This window comes from Camelus dromedarius, chromosome 3 (assembly GCF_036321535.1).
Source record: "Camelus dromedarius isolate mCamDro1 chromosome 3, mCamDro1.pat, whole genome shotgun sequence".
In the NCBI taxonomy this organism is placed as follows: Eukaryota; Metazoa; Chordata; class Mammalia; order Artiodactyla; family Camelidae; genus Camelus; species Camelus dromedarius.
This window is the reverse complement of record NC_087438.1, coordinates 68,338,900-68,362,438: the sequence shown is the minus strand read 5'-3', so window position 1 is coordinate 68,362,438 and position 23,539 is coordinate 68,338,900. Positions and strand designations below refer to the sequence as shown.

The window sequence follows — 23,539 nt, the reverse complement described above, 5'->3', positions numbered from 1 at the left end:
AATTTTTAGAAAACATATGAATAGGTATAAATTTTGAGTTAATGTGATGCTTTTCTGAGCTCTCATCCTTTTTACATGTTTTTTCTATTTCTAAAATTTTTGAAGATCTGTTTCATGTCAAGTGTTCTGAAATGTTACTGTATAATACAATGGTGGAATTTTTGTGTATGTGATTGTCACATTGTAATTTATTAAAAAGTTAGTTACTAGGATTTTTTTCACTTTTATAGTCTTCCCAGTCTCAAAACTTCATTTAGGAATGTTGAAGTTACAGTTATCCCACTGTAGCTGTGAAACAACAATTTCAGTCTGAGCTTTTTATGTGCAAGAAGTTCTAGATGGTGGAGTCTCCAGGGGAAAAAGAGGAGGGTTGTGAAAATGAATACCTGACTCTTCCCTGAAAACCTGTCAGTTTATTTTGAGAGATAGATGCATAACTGACCTAGTCAAATCCAAATGTATCAGTGATGAATAGAGATGAACTGGATTTCTAGTCAGGGAAGAAAATAAGGGCAGAAGGAAGAACATGAGCAAAAGAATAAGAGAAGGTGTAAAAATGGCTGGCATGTTCACATACCAAACAATGATGGAATGAATCCAAAGCCAAAAAGACATGGGCTGAGTGGCGAGGGATACAGCTAGAAGTAACAATAGGTATGTGAATGAGTGGATTGGATGTATGGACTTTATCCTGTTTGCAATTACAATAATTGAAAGATTTTTGTTCAAGGAAATAATATGTAAAGGTTTACAGTTAAGAATGATAACTCAGATAGTGAATGAAAGATGACTTAGAGAAAGCTGAGATTAGAAAGTGTTGAACACGTGGTGATGGAAGAGAAAATGGAAGCAGGGAGTTATTTAAACATGTTTTTGCCACCCATTTATCAAAATTCATAAACAAATTGAGTGTGGGTATTGCTGGAGTTGGAGTGGTCAGAGCTGTCTCTTAGATTTCAAGTATGAGTGACTGGTGGATGCAGAATTCATTAATTGAGCATAAACAAGGCAGAAAAGCAGGTTTTTTATATGTGAAATTTGGGTAAGTAGTGGAATTGAGCAGTCAGATAAACTTGAATTCAAATCACTGCACTTACCTTTAATATTTTTTGACATTGTGCATGTTACATGTTACTGGAAGGCATAAGCTTGATAAGCATGGGTGACAATTACTCTTGAGAGTCTCTGTCAGAAGCGGAGAGAAAATGGAAACTGAAATACATTACGTATTTTCTCCATTTTCTGAGTGGAGAGGACTGACTGTGTTTGAAGGCCAAGGTGAGGGTGTCAGTCATGAGGCAGGGTAGGGATTCAAGGAGAGCAGTCAACGTACAGTAAAACGACTAAGAAGAATGAGAAAGGAAGTCAATAAGCAAGTATTGACTTACCTCATTCATGTAAATGATTATGTAGTTATATACTCAAGCCAAAAAAGATAAAGGTCTATAACTGATAATTTGAATAAAATCTCAATGCCCGATTCTGCATCTTGTATTTCATCTAGTTCCTACTAGTATGTCCTGTTATAAGATGTGTACATCTTTCTGGGGCCCTCACAAGTATGACAAAAATCATAGAATACACTTGGATTTTTAGATTTTGTTTAGCTTCCTCTCTCTTATCATTTCTTATGCCTAATCCATCCTATATCTGACTATTCATTTTTCCAAAGCATGCGTATTTCACAAAAGAATATATTTTTATTTTCTACTACAGGCACATATTCTGTAGAATATGTTATAATACAAATGCAATCTTTTGGAAAAAAGGAGTCAGTAACTCCTGTAGGTAATAGAAACAGATTGGAAAACAGGGATGTAGTACTTAATTATCATCTGTTTTCTGCCGCTCACTCAGTACTGACAAAGTGGGCTAAATAACAATCACTGTCCTTGAGAACGCTGGGCTTGTCAGATGCAGTATCTAAAAAAGAAAAGAACATAAACAAAATCAGTGTTTTCTTTGGTTTGTTTATTCAGTGGCCGAATAGTTATGATACAGGATTAATTTTATTGTTGCAGTTCTATTACCAAGTAGAATAAAAATGCCAGTGAAAAAGTGTAGATATTCATTAACCACAGTGATGTTTGTGGGATCCTCACTTAATTCAAGATAAGCAAAATTATTGTACCATATCGTGTTAGGAGAGATCTAAACTGTGATTGTATTGTTGGACATTTTTATTATGATTTTTGTCCTCGTTGCTCCCTACATTTTTAATGCTATCGGCAGAGTGAATTTGGAGGGTGTAAAACTGCATTTACCAATATTAAGGTATAATGATGTAAAAAGTTTTGATTCAGTAGTCATGTCATATTTGGTAAATAGTCAGCAATTGCCATTAGTGAGAAATGAAGCACCTATGTGAAGTGCCAAGTTGGTAAGAGAAACAAATCAAAGGAAGATGAAGTGATCCGTAATGGGCAGAGAAAAATCAGTAAGATAAAAAAGAGCCTATCTCTTAAAATGAATGAAGAAGAGACTGGCTGATGTTTGAACTACATTTGTTCCATGTAAGTAGTCACTCTGAGCAGTAAAGCTCAGGACAAAAATACTTCTTCCTTGCTCTAATTCTCCCTGATAGAGAGCCTATTCTAAAACTATACATTCCTTGTATCTGGTAATACATGGGAAAAATGTATGTCTTATTAAAAAATCATGTTTAAAGAAGCAGACTTAAAGTATACAAAACCCTCTCTCTCCAATAGTAAGCCACACACCTGGTTGTCATTCTAGACATCACTCCTACCAGCCTAATTCAGATTGAATAAAGAACAGCATGTGAATAGTATATAGGCTGGCCTTTAAGCTAACTTAACACAGTGTTCTGTCTTGAAGCATATAGTAAACTTCTCAGGAAAACATCAAAGAGGTATTCATAAGTCCTTGAAGAGCTAAACTATTTCATGGATCCCACAGAGGATAAAATGGGAACTTTGACAAGAATGGAGAATGTGGCACCTCAGTGGTATAGGTACAATTGCTCTGCTACTATGTTCAGCTTCTCCTGTTAAGAAAACTGTGTCAGCTTCTGATTAGCAATAGGCTTTTCTAGTAAATCCGTGTTTAACTGGAGAATACACACAACAGGTGATTCAGGATTTTAGGGGGCATTCAGTATGTCACTTCACTGCTCAAATACACTATTGCTTTGTTTCCCAAGGATGAGACAAAATCAGGAGGATATACAGTACCTCTAAAATTGAAAGGCAAGAGTCATCTTGTCTAATCATGGAGCTTTTGGGAAGCTTTTTAAAAATGAGGTCAAAAATTCTTTCACTTTACCAATAAAACTGATAGAGTGAAGCCACACCTTTCAGTAACTTTGATCCTTTACATCCAAGAGATTTAACAGAAAAGAGATTCTATTCTGATTTTCAGAATTTTAGCAATCTTATTTATTTAGTTTGTGGCATCTAGGACACATGGCATCTAGGACACTAAAGTTAGGGACAATCTATATAAAAACTGTAAAGGTTTACATTCTGCAATTATACATATTATTCTCCTAATAACTCTGGCTTCTTGGTCTATTCTATATAAGTTAAAGATAATAACAATACTGGGTTGTTGGAGAGATAAGATGAGTAAATGTAAAGTACTTCAAACAGTGCCTGAAATTTTGTAATTACCATACATGTGAACCTTCCTTTGTTATTTCCTTCTCTTCATCCTTACAAATAGGGATATTCTTAGAGAGATCTCAACCTGTCACCATGATCATCACTTCTAACCCAGAGTATATTATCCCAGAATGTATTCTCCTGAATTCTTGTCATGATCTTGTTTCTTAAGATACTCAGTTGAACACCCAAGGTTTGGGGCCTATCCCTTCATCAGGATCAATTTATTGGAAAGTATTCCGATTTAAATATAGCTTATTAGCTAACATCATTTCAAAGCATTTTAACCACAACAAAGAAATGTCAATAATTGTTGACATTTTATGAGAAAAGGAAGCACTCGCTAATTTAAGGGCTATGTGTTAATTAACACAAGAAAGTGATAGAAAATAAACATTAGCAAAGTAAGTTTAAATGCAGTCTCTGCCATGTAAGCAAGAAATCCAGAATACACCTCCAGTACACATTTTGACTTAATATATATCCTTTTTTAAAAATAGATTTTTCTTATTGTAAAAATTGCTTTAATAATACTTTAACATTATAATAATTTAATCAGAGAGTATTAAGGAAGTAGAGTTATAAAGGAACTAAAAAGTCATACAAATCCCTATACTGAACTTGGAAGTAATCTTTCTAGTGCTTGGTCTATACATATGTTCTATTTCATCCAATCTAAATACCATCAATTGTAGAATGCTCCATTATGTTACGAATCATGAGAAAAGAAAAAAAAAATAGATGCTGCCAATTTAAACTATGATTAAATGCTTACCTATGACATACCATTTTTATTTTTGTACATTGAAAAGGCTTTTTTAGACATTAGCAAATACGTTAATCATAAATCACATTTGTATATGTAGAAAAAAAGAAAATATGAGCAAGACAAATTGGTTAAGAAACTGTCTTTACATGAAATTGAATCTTGTTTTGTCTCAGAGTAGTCAGTGTACATGTTTTTCCTCATAATATCTGCTGCAACCAAAGAGAATAGATTATGCAGTGTCTCTTAAAAGTTTTCTATTGTCTTCTCTGAGATTTTCCTTTAAGCAACTGACACCCATTATACAAAATTTGAGACACATATACAGGCAATTGCAAATAAGTCAGTTTTGCTGTCTCATCAAGAAATGACAAGATTCATTCCAATTTCAGAGATGTTAGGACATCAAAGCAATGTATCAGTTAATGTCCAGTCAGGAAACAGAACTAATGCCAGGAAATTCAATAGAAAGAATTTAATAGAGTACTGGTTGGGGAAATATTGGAGAGCTATAAAAGCAAATAGAGGATGGAAAGACATCTAAAATATTTAGTAAACTCTGTTCTTGACAATTAGTAATCTGAGCTTCTTATATCAACTTTTCTATTTGAATAATAGGCTAGCTTAAAGTATGATGATTTCATTAACAAACTGTGTATTATTCATCACCTTGTGGAAATATTTGTTAAGGATAATACTAGTTAATGTGGAGCTTTTGTTGACCTTATCTTGTCTTTTATCTCAGTGGCTTGGACTTAATTATGGCTACCTATGCCTGTACTATTTAAAGTGACCAAAACTCAAAATAGTTTAATTAAAAAGGAATTTATTGGCCCATGTAAATCAGAAGTCTATTTTTAGACACTATTCTTGACTGGATGGATGTAGGTACTTAAAAATGTTACTGGAATATTCTCTAAATGTGTCTCACACTTTTACAATGCCTGAGAAGAGGGATTTTTGGACTCAGTGTTGATACCTCCTTATTGATTTTTATATAGTACTTACACTTTTAATACTTTTTGAAAAATTCAAGTTTGGAAAAATCTTGACTTGCTGCCACTCTTGCTTGAACTGGAAACATGTCCTTCATGAAAGGGGTAGAAAGATGCACATTCTTTTCTATGCAGTTGACAGAAATGTGTTTTCTTAAGTTTGGAACCAACTGAATTGATTATATAATCAGTGTCAGAAAGAATGACTTCATATCAGCTATTACAAAACCAAAGGCATATTTTGGCTTTTGGTCCATGTCTTCCAACAATTTACTGCATTGTATCCAGCAATTGACATGCATATTGGAACATGTACTATGATCTTTACTATTAAATAGTCATGGATGCTTTACTGGGGAGTACACACACACACACACACAGATACATCCTTTTTTAAAAAAATTCATGAAGTATTACTAAAATGAGCTGCACATATTTTCTAGACTGATAATCTTATTGTGATTATTTTTGCTACAAACCTTTAAAACTTTCACTAGCTATGCATTCATCTGATGGTATGATTTCCTAGGAAATCCCTGTGGAGACCCTAGGGCCTCCTTTCAAGAATTCTTCTACGTCCTGTCTCAGTGCAGAGGAAGAAAGACCTTCTATTAAATTAGACATTTGTGTGTGTGTATCATTTTTGCTCTCTCTCTCTCTCTGCCTTTTATAAAGGGCTGCCATTTCTCCCCCCTTCTTAATCTATAAACAAAAACTCCCATCTGGCTTTGGTTTAAGCCACAGCACAGAATACATGCACTTAGAGTCTCATCAGGGAGAATAACCTCAAACACTACTGTTTAATGTCTCAAAATCTTAGTGGAAATAAATAATATTTACAAAGGATTTCCTGAAAATTAGGCAATCCATCCATTTTTTTTCTTGGTCAGAGATTCTTAACCTTGGATAAGGGAGGATCTAAGAGCACCTTAAAATTGCACATAAATATTATGCATATGACTTTTAATTGACATCTGTTATTTCTACCAGGTATTCAAAGTGGTCAATAACTAAGAAATGTTTGAGAGTCATCTCACCTTGTATTTTCAAAGCTGTAGTTGGATTAATGCAAAAGACTGGAAGGCCATGTCTGGTGTACTTGGACTTCAGTATTGCAGAACTACTACATATATTTAATTATTCCTCAGTAGAGTGTTAAGATTGTATGTATTTTGACAACAGTAACAGAAACAAAACATATATCACTTTGTCTATGAAGATATTTATCTTTGGTGTCCATATAAGCAAAAAATGTGCTTCTTTGAGAAACTGGCTTATCTTCATATTTTAGAAGCGATGGCTCAAAGAACTGGTTGTGTTTCCCCTGGCTTTACTGTTATAGATAGGGCAGTGCCAAATTAGAGGCTCAACGTTAGCTATTGTACTCCAGGGCATGCATTTTGTGTAACTCTTGAATTTATTCCATTGTGTCTACCCTTATTTACCTTTGCCACAAATTCTTCACTTCTTTTTTTCAAAGTATAGTTGATTTACAATGTTGTGTTAGTTTCTGGTGTATAGCATAGTGATTCAGTTATACATATATATATATATTCTTTTTCATTATAGGTTATTTCAGGATATTGAATGCAGTTTTACTTCTTTTTGATATGCATGTTGTACTATGTATTTTTCTAAGTTGCCCTAAATCATTTCCAAAAGCGCTGAGTTTACAAATATAAATGAATAAATAAATAGTAATAGTGACTCAGGCAGCATATAAATCTTTTTGTTTGTTTTATGGATTTTTTTCACATGGTCCACAGTTTTAAAGTGCTTTCAGAAATGGTTTCTTTAATAACATACTTTTGTAGTTTTTGTGGTAAATATTTATTATTAATGTTTAAAAGCTACTAATGTGTACTTAATTTAGTAGGAAGAGCTAAGTGGTCAACATTGAAAAATGAATCCAAAGTACTTTTAACCTGAATAGTGAAGGAGGGAAGCTCTTTTTTCCCCCCTGAAGATGTAAAAACATTTTAGGCATCACTGCTTTTGGTAGATGTACTGTTTTGTAGTCGCTTGTTCAGAAAATCTAACAAAGTTGGATATATTCTCAGAAGGAGTTTACTCTGTCTTCTTATAAACATAATTATGAGTTTCTGCCTTGGAATGTATTTTAGTGCACACTATTGCACTTTTGTGTGTGTGTGTGTGTGTGTGTGTGTGTAACTAAACTTTGTCTTTTAGTAAAATGACATTTATATAGTCCCTATTCTGATTTCTTTTAGTTTTAAACTTGCATTTGTAAAAATTTAGTAATAGATACTGCTTTTTTGTTGCTGTTTGACAATGGGTTGCTGACTACTGTCTCACTGTACTGTGGTAGGATGTACTGATGAATGGAAAAAGAATAAAAAAGGGAATTGATTTGTTGTATTATGTCCTAAGTAGGACTTCTCAGTCTACAATGCCATCTATAGAATGATCATTTGAATGTACATTTAATGAGTAAGATAAAAGCCCAAATCTAAGGCATAGCATATCTAATTAAGCACACCCTAGAGAGCTGCTGGAAACCATTTCTCCCCAGCCACATACACAGCATTAATTGTGCTGTAATGGAAACACTGAGAGTTAGAGAAAAGAATAAGTATCCTATTCACATTATACAAAATGTCAGCAGTGACAGGTTAGGTAAATTTTTTTAAGCAGCATAAAACTATTATATATATATGTGTGTGTGTGTGTGTGTGTGTATGTATATATGTGTATATCTTAATCTCAACAAAAGCTACTACAACTCTCCTCTTTGGGTAGTCAGTATGCCCAAGCATATGCTATGTCCTCAGACAAACTGAAGAGGTTTCCCTCATCACATACCTCATCCCAACAGAGGCCTAGGCTCAGTTCTGTGCCCAGTACGTGGTTAAGTGCTCAATAAATATTTGTAATACTGAATATTTGATGACACTGTAAGGAACAAGAAAGACTGCACAGTGGACATGTGACTTAGAAACAGCTATCAAGGAAGAGAAATGAAGTGCCCAGGTTGCCAAAACCCAATTCTGCTGGAATAAAAAGAAATGGCTTTCTGGTAGCTTCTACTCCGAGAACTGACACACACTGCCACCTTTCACATCGTGGCTCATTTACTGCTGTACCAGAAGACGTGGTCATTGTTCTAATCAGCTTCTGCTAGAAGTACCAGAGCTAGGGTGACCCTTATGGAAGGAAAAAAAAATGTGGGCATCACTTCCTTCACAAGTTTTCAGTGAATTGCTAAACTATAAAGACTTCTCTCTTAATACACAGGAGAAAAATCTCTGATAAATTTTTAACACCTGTTAAAATAGCCTGAGGGACAGTCTGTCCAAGTAGTAATAAAGTAGGCAGGGAAAAGTGGGACTGAGACACTGCAGACTGAAGATGCTAGTTGGCTTGAGAGTGAATATTTGAAGGAGTAGCTACCAGGAGGTATATTCTTTCTACTTTTGGAGAAACTCAGTGTTATTGTGTAGCATAGTGTCTAAAATAAAATAAGGACTATAGTGGTCTGCACTCAGGGGTGTGGGATCAAATCGAAGAAGGTAGAAGTATGCTTCTAGGTTCTTCTAGTGACTCTTATTGAGAGTGTTTGGGCATTAATCCCTTTGATTAATTTCTTCATATCTGAATTACTACTTTATCTGTCAGGAATTGACTTGAAGTGGAATCTTTATGAGTGATGTAGAATAGAGATTTATTATAGAGGCTTTCACCTCAAACAGTTATAGCCAGGGAAGAAGTCTATACAGGACTGTTTTCTGTGCATCTTGCACTAGGCTTCAAGTCTCAAAAGGTCAGGTAGTCCAGCAGTCTGGAAGAAAAGCTGGATGTGCCATAGGGAAGAACTGAGAAAATTTGGAACATAAGAGGACAAACTCCCACCCATGAGCCCAAATAGAGATCCACTTCTAGATCTATAATGCACATAACCTATAAGAGAAGCTGGTGATGTTTGCCATAGAACTGAATACAAAATTTAAAGTTCATAGTTAGCCTGACTTTCCTTGGTAATAGCATTTTATCAGCTTACTTCCACCCTCCTCTGTACACACTCTTCAACTCTCTACAGAGCATTAAAAAATTCCCTAAAAGATTTTTTAAAGGCTACTAAATCATTTGAAATTGAGTCAGTTATCTTCAAGAAGTAGAATCCTTTCTGAAGGTACTTTCAGACTAAAAGTGGTTTTTCAAAAGGATAATTCTCAATACAATAAAATGGAATCTTTCATTTACATCTTTAAGATCTGTGTACAGCAGTGGTAATGTTAAAAGAAGATTCATTGGTCACATGAAAAAGATAACTCTTCTCATCCCTGCTCCTTCAGAATTGGTGCTGAATTGTGTAGTTACCTCTACAAAGGCCACGTCTACCAAATTAAACCCTGACCCATGAGACCACCCATTCGTAATCATCCAGACGACCTGTGTAGCAGTACTATGCTGTTCAGGAACTTAGTGCCAGCTAACACAATGACTGGTTAAGCAATGTAGTTGTGCATAGCAGTAATGCTATTTTTATACTTCCTCTGGGGAGAAATGCCAGAGGCTGGCTCTTTAAAAATAACAGTGTAGAATGAAGCAGCCATATGGCTTATTGCAGTGATGCTTTTCATTTTAGTTCAGTTTTGATTAAGGTAGAATCTGATACCATAAGTACTCTCTCATCTAACAACAGAAAAAAACCTAGGCATTTCAGTCTTAGCATTCATGTTTGTACATAAATGTTGAAATTCTAAAGATAATATGAAGGACCATGCATTATATACATTTTAAAACCTTAATGTTCAAATTTTTTTCATTTTACATAATGCCTTACCATAGTACTTAAATTTTTTCATATTTATATAATGCCTTACTGTACTATTTACTCCAAATGGTATCAATTTAGTGGGAAACTGCAGAAAAGAAATGGAAATGAGCATGTAAGAATTATTCCTTAAGAAAAGGATTTATAAGACACAGTTTACCTAATGTAGGTGAAGCTGGACTCAAGCAATATACGTGACTACATTGTCACATAAATGACATTAAATAAAGAGATTCTTTGGTCCTATAAAAGAGATGATTTTCACTATCCTTTCTCTCCAAGAATCAATGTTGTCTTTTGTAGTAATTTATTGTCTTTTCTTTGTTAGTATCTTCTCATAAAATAAAAGATACAGAAATTAGAAAATAAGGGGGAAGTCAAAGGAATGTAAGATCTGTGTATATTGCTGCAATGATTTTTAATTTATCCAAATGTTTGGTTTATCTAATGATGTTTAATTTATCCAAGTGTGCAAAAAACATTTTTCTAAATCATGAATGCCAGAATAAAGTGCATCAACTTGCTACAGTGAGTTTTAGACAGAAAAGTTTGATATTATAAATTTTAAAGTTTGTATTGAAAAGTTGCCTTTTAAAAGGCATTGCATTATATCCAAACCTTGAAATATAAATGCTGTACTATTTTTGTGAGTATTATATTATCCCAAGATTGTGTCTATTTGGTCTATCACATAATATCAGACGTTGATGTTGAATTACTCACTACATAATATCATTCTTAGACATTGAACATAATTTAATTTTTTAATTAGTATTTTTATATAAAACAAAAAATGATGGGGTTAAGAAAAATTTTAAGAAATTTCAGTTATATTTAGAAAATATTTCCTTGAAAGCTATTCATTAACTTGGTACTCTAGATAGCAGGTTTGTCAATTATCTTTGACATTGGAAGTTTACTTGAGGAGCATGTAGAGGTGGTAACCTTGACCTTCCCTGGGAAGCCCTAGTCTGTCAGTCAACCAGTTAGTCTGTAAGTCAGTCAATCAGCCAGCCAGTCAGTCAGTCAGTCAGTCAACCAAATGATTTACATTTACTTGCTACAAGGTAGAATATTTTGGAATCTAAAAGAGTGCCAGCTTTCTCAGCCCAGCAATTACATGGTTCAGTCCTCCTTCTAGGCTGATATATTGGGGAGGGGGTGACAAAGAATCAGCTGTTAGCTTAGAAGTTTTAATTTGAGGATAAAATGCTGATCCATAATTTGCTTGATTCAAGTAAAGAAATTCAAGTACTGCTATTGTCCTTCTATCCATGCCATTTTGGGGAACCGCATGATCTTAGACAAAACACTTGGCTATGGCATACACAACACTGGGTCCAAACTTAATTCAGCTGCCAATTCATTTTATGATTTTCATCAAATCTAGTTTTTGGTACATGGCCTGTTTAATTAAAGTGTTGGCCTAAATAAGTCCTGTGTCTTATAATTCTAGGATTCTATGGTCTTTTCCTTTAATTGTAACTATCTATAGAATAGTGATTCTCAACAGTTTCCCACAACTTTCTGGTGTACTCTGAGCTCTTTTCATGGTACCAACTCAAGTTGATATCATTGTATATCATTTCATTTTGTTACTGTCAACTTTATAAATTGTTTTAGTGATGTTCATCAAATAGATTATGAAGTTGAATGGATGGTGGTATAGAATTGGATACAACTTGCTACAAATAAACAGTAAGATAGGATAATGTTAATCCAGTGCAAAAGAAGAATAATTTCTTTGGGAAGGTGGGTATTAGTCCAGTCATATTAAGATAGTAAACAATTACTGAAAGAGCAGTACAATGCTAAGTGTGAAAATGTACATGGTAGAATAACTGTGAATAGTTTTCTAGATACTATGACAACTTGTTATAGTTCAGTAATGATTACATTACAATTATAATCACCTTTCAAAAAAGTTTACTTTGGGTCTTTAAAAATTTTCCAGTGTGCTACCAAAGAGTTCTGGTATTCATAGGGATTTCACACATACAAGAATTTTAAGTTTTGCTATAGAAGGTTAGATAATGAAGCTGATCCACAGTAAATTCAACTCAAATTACATGGAACTCCTTGAATCCAGTCTTGAAATTAAATAAGCTTATCTAGAGACAGACCACTTTAAGTCCCTTATAGACAGTGCAGACTGTTTTTCTGAATTTACTATAAATAGAAAATTTATAAAAGGGAAAGCATGTGTCTACTTTTTGTTATGGTATTTAACTTTGAGAAATGTACACTCCAGGTTGCTGTGCTGAATAAATATTCAACTTGCAGTCATATTCAAATTTTGAGGTTATTTTCTTGATAATTAAATATTTCCCCAACTTATGAAATTCTTAAAATAAAAACTGTTAGTCAGATGTTTTTTAAGACTTGTGAGGTGAATAATAAGTATGAAAAATACCATGGATCAGAAATGGAAAAATGAAAACCATGGCTCAAATTGTATAGCACCTCTTTGACAGTCTGACATGAGGCCAGAAGCAAGAGTTTTCACTAAATGTTGTTTTTAAAATGCAACCTTTAGGGTTATTTGATTTTCCCCCCAAGCAAACTAAGATGTGAAATTGAATAATCCCTTATGACAATTTTATAAAAATGGACTGCCATGCTTAATTGATGACAAGTCTCTTCATCTGCCACCTCCAGGCATTCGCTGTAAGTTATTGATACGGGGTTCACAGCCTCTATCCATCAGATCTTTGACTGCATCTGTGTTATTAACCTTTGGGTAGATCTGAGAGCGACATCTCCCCAGCTAACTGGCTGTCAAGTCAGCTTTGCATGTTCTCTTTCACTTTCACTTTGTCTCCCAAGATCATCTGAACAGTAGGGGCAAAGCAATGCAGCCAATTACCTTGTGATTCCTAGATTGTCCAGCTTTTCTCCTGAGATAGTGTCAGGAAGAAATAAAATTCTGAAAGATATGATTACTTGATGTTCTAGAAATATGAGTCAAAAGTCTTTGTGCCATAGAGACCCAGGTTCTGATTTCAGCTCCAAATCTATGTGACTTTTTGTGTTACTTAACTTCTCTGGGTCTCATTGATAAAATAAAGGAAATTATTTGAGGGCAGAGACTGTGAATTTTCCTCCAGAATTTATTCTCCTTGTATTTGTTTATAGATAGGCCCTACCTGTCAGGGGCAGATCTATCTTTTGGAAGTGCTTAGGACAAAAGGATATAAAATAAATAAATAACTATGTTGCTAGCTCCCCCTCCCTCAGAGCCCTGGAAGGAGAACATGTAAGTGCGAGGCTCTAAAAGTAGCACCACATTAACTTCACGGTAACTCTATCCCGAACACCACATACTTTGAGGTTTTAGTAGGGCTCCTGCTCTCCCAGCTAGAGTCATTTCTTAGCTTGACTTATTCTTAATTGAGATCATCTGACCCAGCTCTGGCTAACAGGAGAACACAAATGGTACATGCAACTTTCAGATTCTATCCTTAAAATAACCCACTCATCCTTCTTTTTTTTTTTTTTTCTTCCCTTTTTCTATTGGCTGTGAAAAGCAATACTAGATAGCTAGGCTTGGAAAATGGCACCATCTTGGACTCAAGAGGTGCAAGCTCTACCTTGTGTCTGGCAGAGTCCTCTTGGGCTAACTTATTCTGGATCACCCTATATATCTTTAAGAAAGAAATAAACCTGTATCTTTTTTTAAGTCAATGTGTATTTTGGACTCATTGCTAAAATAGCTCAGTCTATATCCTAACAAATATAAATACCTACATTCTAGTATTTTTTGAGAATTAAATGTTAAAATGCATATAAAATGCTTACCTGTGGCACTGGGCAAATACTCTTTTTGCAGACAGAATTCTTTTTTTTAATTATCTGGTTTTGTCTGGAGAGAGAAGTAATCCTAAAATCAATAGAGATGTTAACCTTTAGTGTTAGTGGTTTAAAAATACCATTATTTCTTTATCTTAATAATAAATCTTCCACTGTTTCAGAATTTGCATGGCAAAGGTACTGCCCAGTATTCCACTTATCTTCATATTTTTTATCTTTTATGGATATTTAAGCAAGTTTATAATGTATATAAAGTTTATAGGACATGTAGTAGGAGCTCAACACATTTTCAATATATACTATTTCTCTCCTTTTATCACATTCTGCATTAGATATAAAATATAATGTCTTTAAAGCTCACAAATATTCACCCATTGGCCTTTCCATTCTTTTGAGGAACTGCACCTTCTATCCATGTGGCCTAAAGCGAATTGTTGGGATCTTGCCTCTTTCTTCACAATCCTTAATGGACTTGTGAATACTTCCCTGGGATTTCTGAAATAATGGTGAGAGAGAGGCACTCTTTTCCCTCTGGTTCCAGTGTTTTGGAAATGTGAAAATTAAAGCTTTCTGCAGCTCTGTCTGCTCTCACACAGGAGGAGTTGTGGTAGTATTTGATATTATTTGTTCTAAATGCACAAGGTAAATTTCACCCTAGCTTTTCTTGTGAATCATGTCCATGAAACAAAATATTTCTCCTTAATTAAGGTGAATTAATGTGGTCTTCCTTCACTTTCTGTGAAAATAATCCCTAAGTAGGGAGGAGTCTCTTGGCTACATTGCCATGTCTCCCATGGGCTGTCGTTGGAACAAAGAAGACCAGTATGTCTGAATTCTCTGCTAGTTGTTCTGCCTTCTACTGAGAATGTTCTACCTGCTTATAAGAGAGTTGATTTCTGGGATGTAGTCCTGTACTCAAGCAGTTTACCATTGAGAAGAAATGATATGAACAAATAAATAGTTAAATAACAACACAAGCTTTGAGTACCTCTGAAAAGCAGTAATGCAAAAAAGTTAGACAAGACAGTACAGTGGTATCACAAATAATTTCCTGTGGAACTTGAAGTTTGGGACAATAAGCAAAGCAAAACTTACCATAAATCATTAAGGGAATATTTGTTAACCCCTGGGAGATTGTGCCTGCAGGCATGCCTTCCCTTTTTATGCAGCTTGAATAAGGTAATCAGAACCAGGTCTCCATAGCCAAACCATAGAACCTGCCAAGGTATGAAGCCTCTAAAGGCTGTTCTCCCTTCCTCCACACTCCCTTCCCTTGGCTCCCCTCCCCTCCCTGATGCTGGATATCGTGCCTTCTGCAGCTCTCCTCTGCAAGGACTCCCAGACATGGCTGTGTAGCTCTACGCACTGGCCCAGCACGATGTAGCAGTTTGTTCATCCCCAGAAGCAGGGATGTTCTAGTGTTTATTGAATTAACTGTGCTGCATAGTATTCAGTGAGATATAATTAAACCTCACATTTTCTCTGACTCCTTGGTTGTAGTTTTTATTTCTCATTCCAGGCCTTACTGGGAATGTTGTGGAGATTCTCCTGAACCACAATACATTTGTTTGGGAAAAATAACTCTTTGCATTCCTGCTGAAAGCCCTTCCACAAGTTCTGAACTTTGTTTCCTACATATCAACTGCTCACAGAGTTTCCCTCATGGGTCACATCTTTTAGTCTCTCATAAATGAACTGGTCACCTAAAACCATGACATTATCATCACCTCTTTGACTTAAGACTGTTTATCACTAAGATCCCCTTGATTCATTTGCAACCCAGAGGATTATGCTTTCTTGATTATCAACAGTGGTTCGAACAAGCAGGAAACTGCAACTTCCGTTGGCTGGTACTATGTAAACTGCTTGCCGTGTGGCCTGGGCACACATGACCTAATTAGAGAGTCAGAGTTCTGTGTTGGCAAAAAAGCAGAGACTTTGGAGCAGGAACTGTGTACTCAGACTGACATGGGTTTAAATGTGGGCCTACCGTTTTCTAGCTGTATCACCCTAATCAAGTTACTTACTTTAAGTTTCACCAGCTGTGAGGTAGGACTAGCAAACACAACATACGGAGTTGTGCAACTTAAGAATTCATAAAATGTTTACCAGGTGTGTAGTGAGCGCCCAACAAATGGTAACCATTAGCGGTGATTGAGGTGACAGTGAACACGAATAAACAAGAAAATGTATAAATATGATTCCATGCTACTTTTTATATTGTAAAATTTCAGCAAATTAAACTAACCATTTTGAGGGCTTAGTTTGAAAGTTTAGTATTACTCAATAAATGAGGACAAGATTCATCCTTGGATAATTATAAACTAAAACTAAAGTCATTCTAAAATTTAATCCAGTAAACAGCTATTGGGTATCATCTTTGTGCCAAGAAATACGCAAACATCAGGAATACAAAATTAAGTACAGTTTAGTAAGATAAGCATACTGATTGAGCATGAATGTGAGATAGCCTGAATGCACAAGTAAAACATATTAGTTATTTAGACATGAAATCCTGAGATAAATGTGTGATACTTCTCTCTCTACATAACTGTGTGATTTATTTCATTTCTGCCTTCGTATTTTACTAGTTGTGGTTTTTCAATATATAATTGAATTTCTACAATAGGAAAGGAGAGGCATTTTTATTACCATCAAGATCTAGTATATGTATTTTTCACTGAAACAATCATGCTCTCACTATTAAACTAAGATAAATAATATGTAGAATTTATTGTTTGATCATGATTGCTTACCTAGCCAAATAAAAATGGGCAGAAATTCACTTGAGTGTAGATAATTTAACTTGCTCAGTTGCCCAAAAATAATATCTATATAGATTACTAATTATGAGACTTGCTTTCCTTATGAATTTTCTATACCTATAAACGTATATCTTTATCCAGCCTTTCCACAGTCTTTTTTCCTGACTTCTATATAGTTGCCACCCTAGAGAACCCAACTACTCAGATATTGGGAGATGCCATTTTGTGATATTTTGTGTGTGCTATTTTGTGATAAAGAAAAAGGCAGCTAATTTTATGTAAATGTTTTAGTTCTTGATATGTAAGATGTAAGGGCGAATATAAATTTAAAATAAAGGTCTAATTCTCCCTGAGAAAATTAAGAGATATCCTACCCTCCCTTTCTTAGATATTTACTTTAGAAAACTTGTAATTGTAAAAAAACTCTATCAGTCTCTTTGAAATGTATGTAAACCTTTATAAAGGCTAAATAAATCTCTTGTTAGGTTTATAATTCTGGAATATCTTTCTGTAGGACTTGAGAACTATCTCTTTGAAATGTGATCATCAGGGAAGATAGCACCTATATTTCCCAGTTTCCCTGGGAGCCCAACCATAGCCAAGATGCAAAATTACCTCTTGTTTTAAAGGTAAGAATTTAATTTGCCTTTGGGTAAATCTCACTGACTAACATGATAGGTCATCTCAATTACAGGTAAGTTTAGAATGAACTATGTGTGACAGTGGTGCTATGAAGTCCTCTTACTTCAGCAATAGTTATTGTTTACTTTGAGAACATGTATAGAACGGGTTGTTTCTGCTTGGTGATGTAGAGTGAGGTTTCTTTCTGCCTTTGCAGTCTCTGTGGGTAACCTATAAGGCTCATCTCTGGCTTAATCCTTACTCAGAAATGAAATTGTGTTCTCTCACTTCTACCTGAGGCCTTCTGATTTTTTTTAACCCCCTCTATTAAGCCATTTGTTGTTTGAAATACTTGGAGTTATTTCTGTTTTCCTGACTGAACTCCCAACTGATACAGAGCCTCTGAAAGAAAAGGAATCCAGAATTAATCCCCTCCTTTTAAAGTCCTTTGGTGGTCCTGACTGAGTAAAGGAATCAAGAACCCCAAAGAGAGACTCACCAAAGGGAAGGAGAAATTTGGGTGATGATCCACACATAAATTCCAGGCTTGTCCATATGGGGAGAGTTTATTTGGGAATGTGTTAGGATGAAAAACTATCTGTCCCAGGCACTTGGGCACAATGCCTCTGCTTTACAATTAGTAGCTGGGCATGCAAATGGCCACTGAAAGTTGTAACCTTGAAAACATGTAAGATATCACTTCTCTTTGTGCGGATATTGGGTTCAGCGAGAGCCATTGCAGCATTAAAAATAGATGCATCACAGACAGAAAAGTCATCATCAGCCAGGATCCTCCCAATCCTCCAACAGATCTACAAATAGACCTGCCTCTGCAGCCTGCTGCAGCCTTTCCTTCTTTTCCCTTATAATAGACTCTACCATTTAGGAAATCAGGAAAGGCTCAAATTATAGGAAACCATTGCCATTGATTTCACTGCTCACTGCACTAAAGCAGGTGATTCTTTGGAGATCACTGAGAAGCTGCTAGGAAACTTTGATGCTGAAGCCTTAGTAATTGCCAGCCATAGCCATGAGAATAGCTTTTGCTTTTTCTGTCCTTTGAAATTTACACTAGTTCCTCTCATTGGTAGTGTCCACCCTGAGACCATAATGACAGGAATTCTTGAAAATACAGTTCCCAGGCTTCTAGCTCCTATGATAAAAAGAGAACATAGAAGGGGAAAAAAATGGGCTGGGTGGCCACACAATTCCACACAGTCCAGAACATTTCTCATCCAAATTACCCATATCCTTTCCCAGAAAATAGTTCCCAGTTGACTACAGTAAGAGATGCTGAATATGTGCTCCCTTAGTAAGACAGTACTGATTCAGGGGAGACCATAGTAGAAACCTATCCCAGAAAGTTGAAGCTAGTCAAGCATTCAAGGGCTGGGTTGATTTGCCTCTAGCTGCCATTATCACGACTCTCTTAGCAGTAGCCCCAAGGGCATAGCAAATTAGTGTAGGAGTCATTTATAGGGTTGCCATGGAGAAACTCAGTAATATTTCTATGCTTCTGCTAACTCCCACCAAGTTGTTTGAAAGCTAAAATAGAAGAAAAGGGAAGTACCACTTTCAAAGTATCACTAAACAGTTGCATTCAGAATAAGTTACACTTCTCTATCTGTAAAGGTAGCTCTGTTTCATGTAATAATTTAGTACAGACAATTTGTAAGAAAGTTCAAGATTAAAATTTTATGATGAGATTGCTTTGAAGATTTTAACTTAAAGCAACCTTGTGAACTAACATTGGTAAAGAAAGTAGAAATTTAAGAAAGTTTGAGCTAGATGCAAACACTAAAATCATGGGCTGTTCACTCAGGTTATTACACTGAGTAGTCCAAAAGGAACCATTACAGTTAAACTTAGTAACAAGACTTTGGAAAAGCTGAGAATACTCTAATAAAATCAGTGAGTTTTATGAAACCATGATCAACTGCTTCAGTTTTATGAAATGTCAAGAATTTTTTATTTCTGGATTTAAATCTGAATGTCTTAGATACCCTGCCACTGACTTCTTCCACAAGAATATTGGCAAACATAATCAAACAACTATCTTGCTTTGTAGAAGCCTCATTTAATTTCTGTTTAGGGAAAAGTCCAGATTCTAAGAAGATATGTAGAAGTCCAGATTCTAAGGTTCTAATGGTCATAACAGGACCATTAGATGTTTAAATTGAGACTCATGGAATAAGAAATGGAAAACTTAAAATATATTCTTTAGTTATAGGAGAAACTGAAACTTAAAGGTCATGCTTGGCAGTGCTTGAATTTCAGTCATAGTTAAATACACAGTTTTAGACATCTGAAATACAACATATACAGCTTTTAAAACATGGGAATGGCAAAATAAAAGTCCCTGAATTTCTCACTTCTTTTTTTCTCACAGTTGAATAAAGTTTCCTTTTTTTAATACACTGCAGTCTAAGAAATGTGAAAATCTGGTTTTTAATGAAGTGTCATTTATAAACTTACCAAAGTTAAAAGTACCTTCTCAAAAACTGAGAATTTCTTTACTAGTTAATTGTTCTAAAATATTCTCCCAGAGATTTTCTAATTTAAAATTGAGAGCAATATAGTCTGATATATGTATGATGTGATATGTATATATTATCATATGATAATATATAGATCATGCATATGTATGCATTGCCATTGCCCATTCTGTTTAAAACATTTAACAGTAGTAGTTACTATTTTAACTTAGTTGCTTTAGTAAAATATTTTAATTTTGTGCAAAATGCATAAATCAAAAGGAAATACATATTTTTTTCTCTCACATGATCATAAAAAAGACAAGCTGTGTAACCCAGAAGAGTACTTCTAGTTTCACCTAATGGCAGTACATACTTCTTCCAACAAATCTATGTAGAATTAAATGTTTTGACTGATAGGTTAGAAAATCTAAGTTAAAAAATTGAAATAAGATATTAAAATTTGATAAGATAGTGGGGCTTAAAAGTTCCTTACCAAGTGAAATGAACACAGTATTGAGAAGTATTTTAACATTTCATGGTTCAACAGAAGAGAGGAGGCTAATCTGGCTAGAGGAATGAGCTCTCACAGGAGAAGGTAGTGATTAAAGTACTCAGACATGTAAGGGCTTCCATATTGATCTTTTTTTTTTTTCAAGTCTTTCTAGCATTTGATGTTTGTGTCTTTCACTTAGTACTTGTTTTATATTACCCACCAACTTATTTGTTATTTTACAAGAAATTTCTATCTAAATAAAATACTCTTATATGCCATGAACTGTGTTTTATACTTGTCTGTAGTTCTCAATTGTGCATGGCATATTGCGTATTATAGGCATGCAGTAAACATTGCATGGCATGGTTGATGATGATGATGATGATGATGATGATGATGATGATGATGTGGTGATTATGTTGAATAAATAGATTAAAATATGATTGTGGAATTGCTTGGATGCCAATATGATTTTTTTTACCTACGGGCAGAAAAGACTAATGGAAGATTTAGTGATAAAGTCAAAATTTTAAGGAAGAATCTATAGTTGCAGGTATAATGAAATCAAGTATGATGGGGGAAAAAAAAATCTGTGGACAGTAAATCCAGTTTAAAAATGTGGATTAGTTGTCTGAGGAAGAAGAAAATTAGTAATTCAGGCTTTTTAGAAAGTTAAAAATGAATTAATAAGAACTTGAACCTCACTGACATTGAAAATTAAGCAGTGAGTAATGCGAATTGTGACTGCTAATGTGAAATCAGAGTGTTTATATGACCAGAATCCCCAAATCCCTAATATATCAGTACTATTGTTACCTTTGCTATATTGCAAAGAATAGAGACTGTGTGTACTACTGCCTCCTAACCACTAATGGCTATCTCACCTTTAAATGTAGTGTAATGGATTGGAACATATGTGGTTTACAAATACATGTTCTTTTGTCGCGTCACCTTAATATCTAAGCTGGAGAGTGAAATGTGCTGAACAAACTGCTCTACAGCACTTTTATGCTAGACCTGCAGCCTTGGAATCTTAGCACATTCTGGCTAAGAGAGATACAGAAGAGAATAGAGGTGGGGAAAAGAATAGCTCCATTTCCCTACAGCCAATTGCCAAAACCAAAGATTCTGCTTGCTTCCTCTTTTGCCCCCAAATTCTTTCTGACTCTTTATGAATTTCAAGTGGATCATCAACTCCTAGTTAGGAGGCATTATGAAGGTCAGTGCAATCATATCAGTCACTGAAGAGGAGAAAGAATCTCAAAAAGCATCAAACAGATAAAAGAGTCAAAGAGAAAAGAAAGGAGTAAGAATTTTTGCCATATTCAAACTTCATTTGCAGTCTTTTTACTCTTCATACTTTGCCTCTTATTATTGCATCTTAACCGTATTTCTTTGGTGTCTCCATGTTGCCCTTTATGAGGTGTAGAATGTGGCAATATGAAAGGAATCAAAACCCTATGTTTTATGTAGTTTCTTAGCTCTTATTCTCTCATATGCAACCAACACAATTTTTGCAAATATTTGCACACTCCTTATACTATGTGCTACAATTTTTAAAATTAAGTAACTTTTAAAACTTTGGCAATTTTATTTCAAAAATTGATTTCATATCACTAAGGATGGGATTCAGGACATGCTACCCCCAAAGTATGACACCTGAGCATATTGAGTATTTTAAGCTGAAGGAGTCTGAGAAAGCTGCAGAAGCAGAAAGGTCTCTTTATCTTTCCCCTGCCCTTCTCCCCTGAAACAGGTGATAGAACCCTCATATGACACATGCCCTTCGTATATCCAGAAGAAAGGAGCATCCTTATCTCTGAAGACAAAGGGATGGCAAAAAGAATTCAAACAGGTCTTGCTATGTTTCCCCCAGTTTGCTGCACTTACTTCATACCCTCTGACCTATCATATTTTATTAAACATAGCATAAAAATATTTGGGTCTAACTGTTTCTTTGGGTCTTAATTTCTTTAGGTAGACTTCCATGTCACATAAAACTTATATTAAATAAATTTGCATTCTTTTCTTCTGTCAATATGTCTTTGTCAATTTAGCTTTCAGACCCAGTCAGGGACCCTGAGAGGGTCAAGGAAAACTTCTTCCTCCCCTATACTAGCATAAAAAATACACTGATATTATTTAGCATGAAAAGAATGGCAACCATAAAAGTATCTAAACTAAATAATATCTCAGTAATGACCTGAAATAAATTTGTGGATCACCAGAGGTACATGGACCACACTTTGGGAGCATGGCATTAGAGGCTAGAATTCATCATGAAAGAGTTTTAAAGGCAAAATTATCAAGGCATTTGGTGATTGATTCTAGGTAAGAAGGGCACAGTTGGCACAAGTAATAATTAACTCTAAGATGCGAGTAAACTTGTAACAATGGAAAAAATGAAAATATCAAGCATATCATTGAAGACTATAAACTGGTATTTGTGCAGATTGTAAGGAAGGAGATACAGATTTAGTATTCATTGTCCTCTAGTTGATACTTGATAATCCAGGAAAGGATGTTCTAGTTCTCCTTCATGAAAAGGATAAAGAAAGAAACAAAATACAAGCATCTCATAATGTCATATATGAATTCCTGTAAAATCTTACGTTTTGCAAAATTGTACACCACAATAAATTGGCCTACCTGAAAGATGAGACTGGTCAGACTTGTCAAACTGTTGGCAGCTTTGTAACCAGAGCTCTAACATAAACAGAAAAATCCTAACTTTAACAAACATTGACAGATTTTTAAAAAGGCAAATTCCTAATACATTAATAAATTGTACCATGAAACTAAGATTTTAAAAAAAGGAAAAAAGCCTGATGGGAGGTGTACAGAGAAGAATGTAGAGTTACACAAACAGGAAGAAATTACAAAGATGGGGAGAAGTAGTTAATAAAGGCAAAGCAGGTGGCCAGACTGAGCCAAGACAAAGTACATGCGATGGTGAATGCTTCTCGGTGGCTGGCTGTGGCTGAGCCACGTGTGGTAGGCGGAGTGATGGGCCCTCGGGGATGCCCATGTCTAAATCCCTGGAACCTATAGTTACATTACCTCACATGGCAAAGGGAAGTCCTTACATGGAAAGATTTTGAGTTTGGGAGATCATCCTGGATTGTTTGGGTGGCCCCAATCTAATGACATGGGTGCTTAAAAGCAGAAAATATTTTCTGGTTGTGGTCGGAGGA

The 23,539-nt window shown here is 35.0% G+C and overlaps 1 long non-coding RNA gene across 1 annotated transcript; it reads right to left on the bottom strand.

The window, feature by feature from the left end:
- Window positions 1–1,713: 1,713 nt before the first annotated feature.
- Window positions 1,714–23,229, bottom strand: LOC135320131 (uncharacterized). Its single transcript, XR_010379351.1, has 3 exons — window positions 22,995–23,229; window positions 13,978–14,059; window positions 1,714–1,923 (listed from the first exon to the last, which is right to left on the bottom strand). It is a non-coding gene; the product is annotated as an uncharacterized LOC135320131 (long non-coding RNA).
- Between the last annotated feature and the right edge of the window lie 310 nt (window positions 23,230–23,539).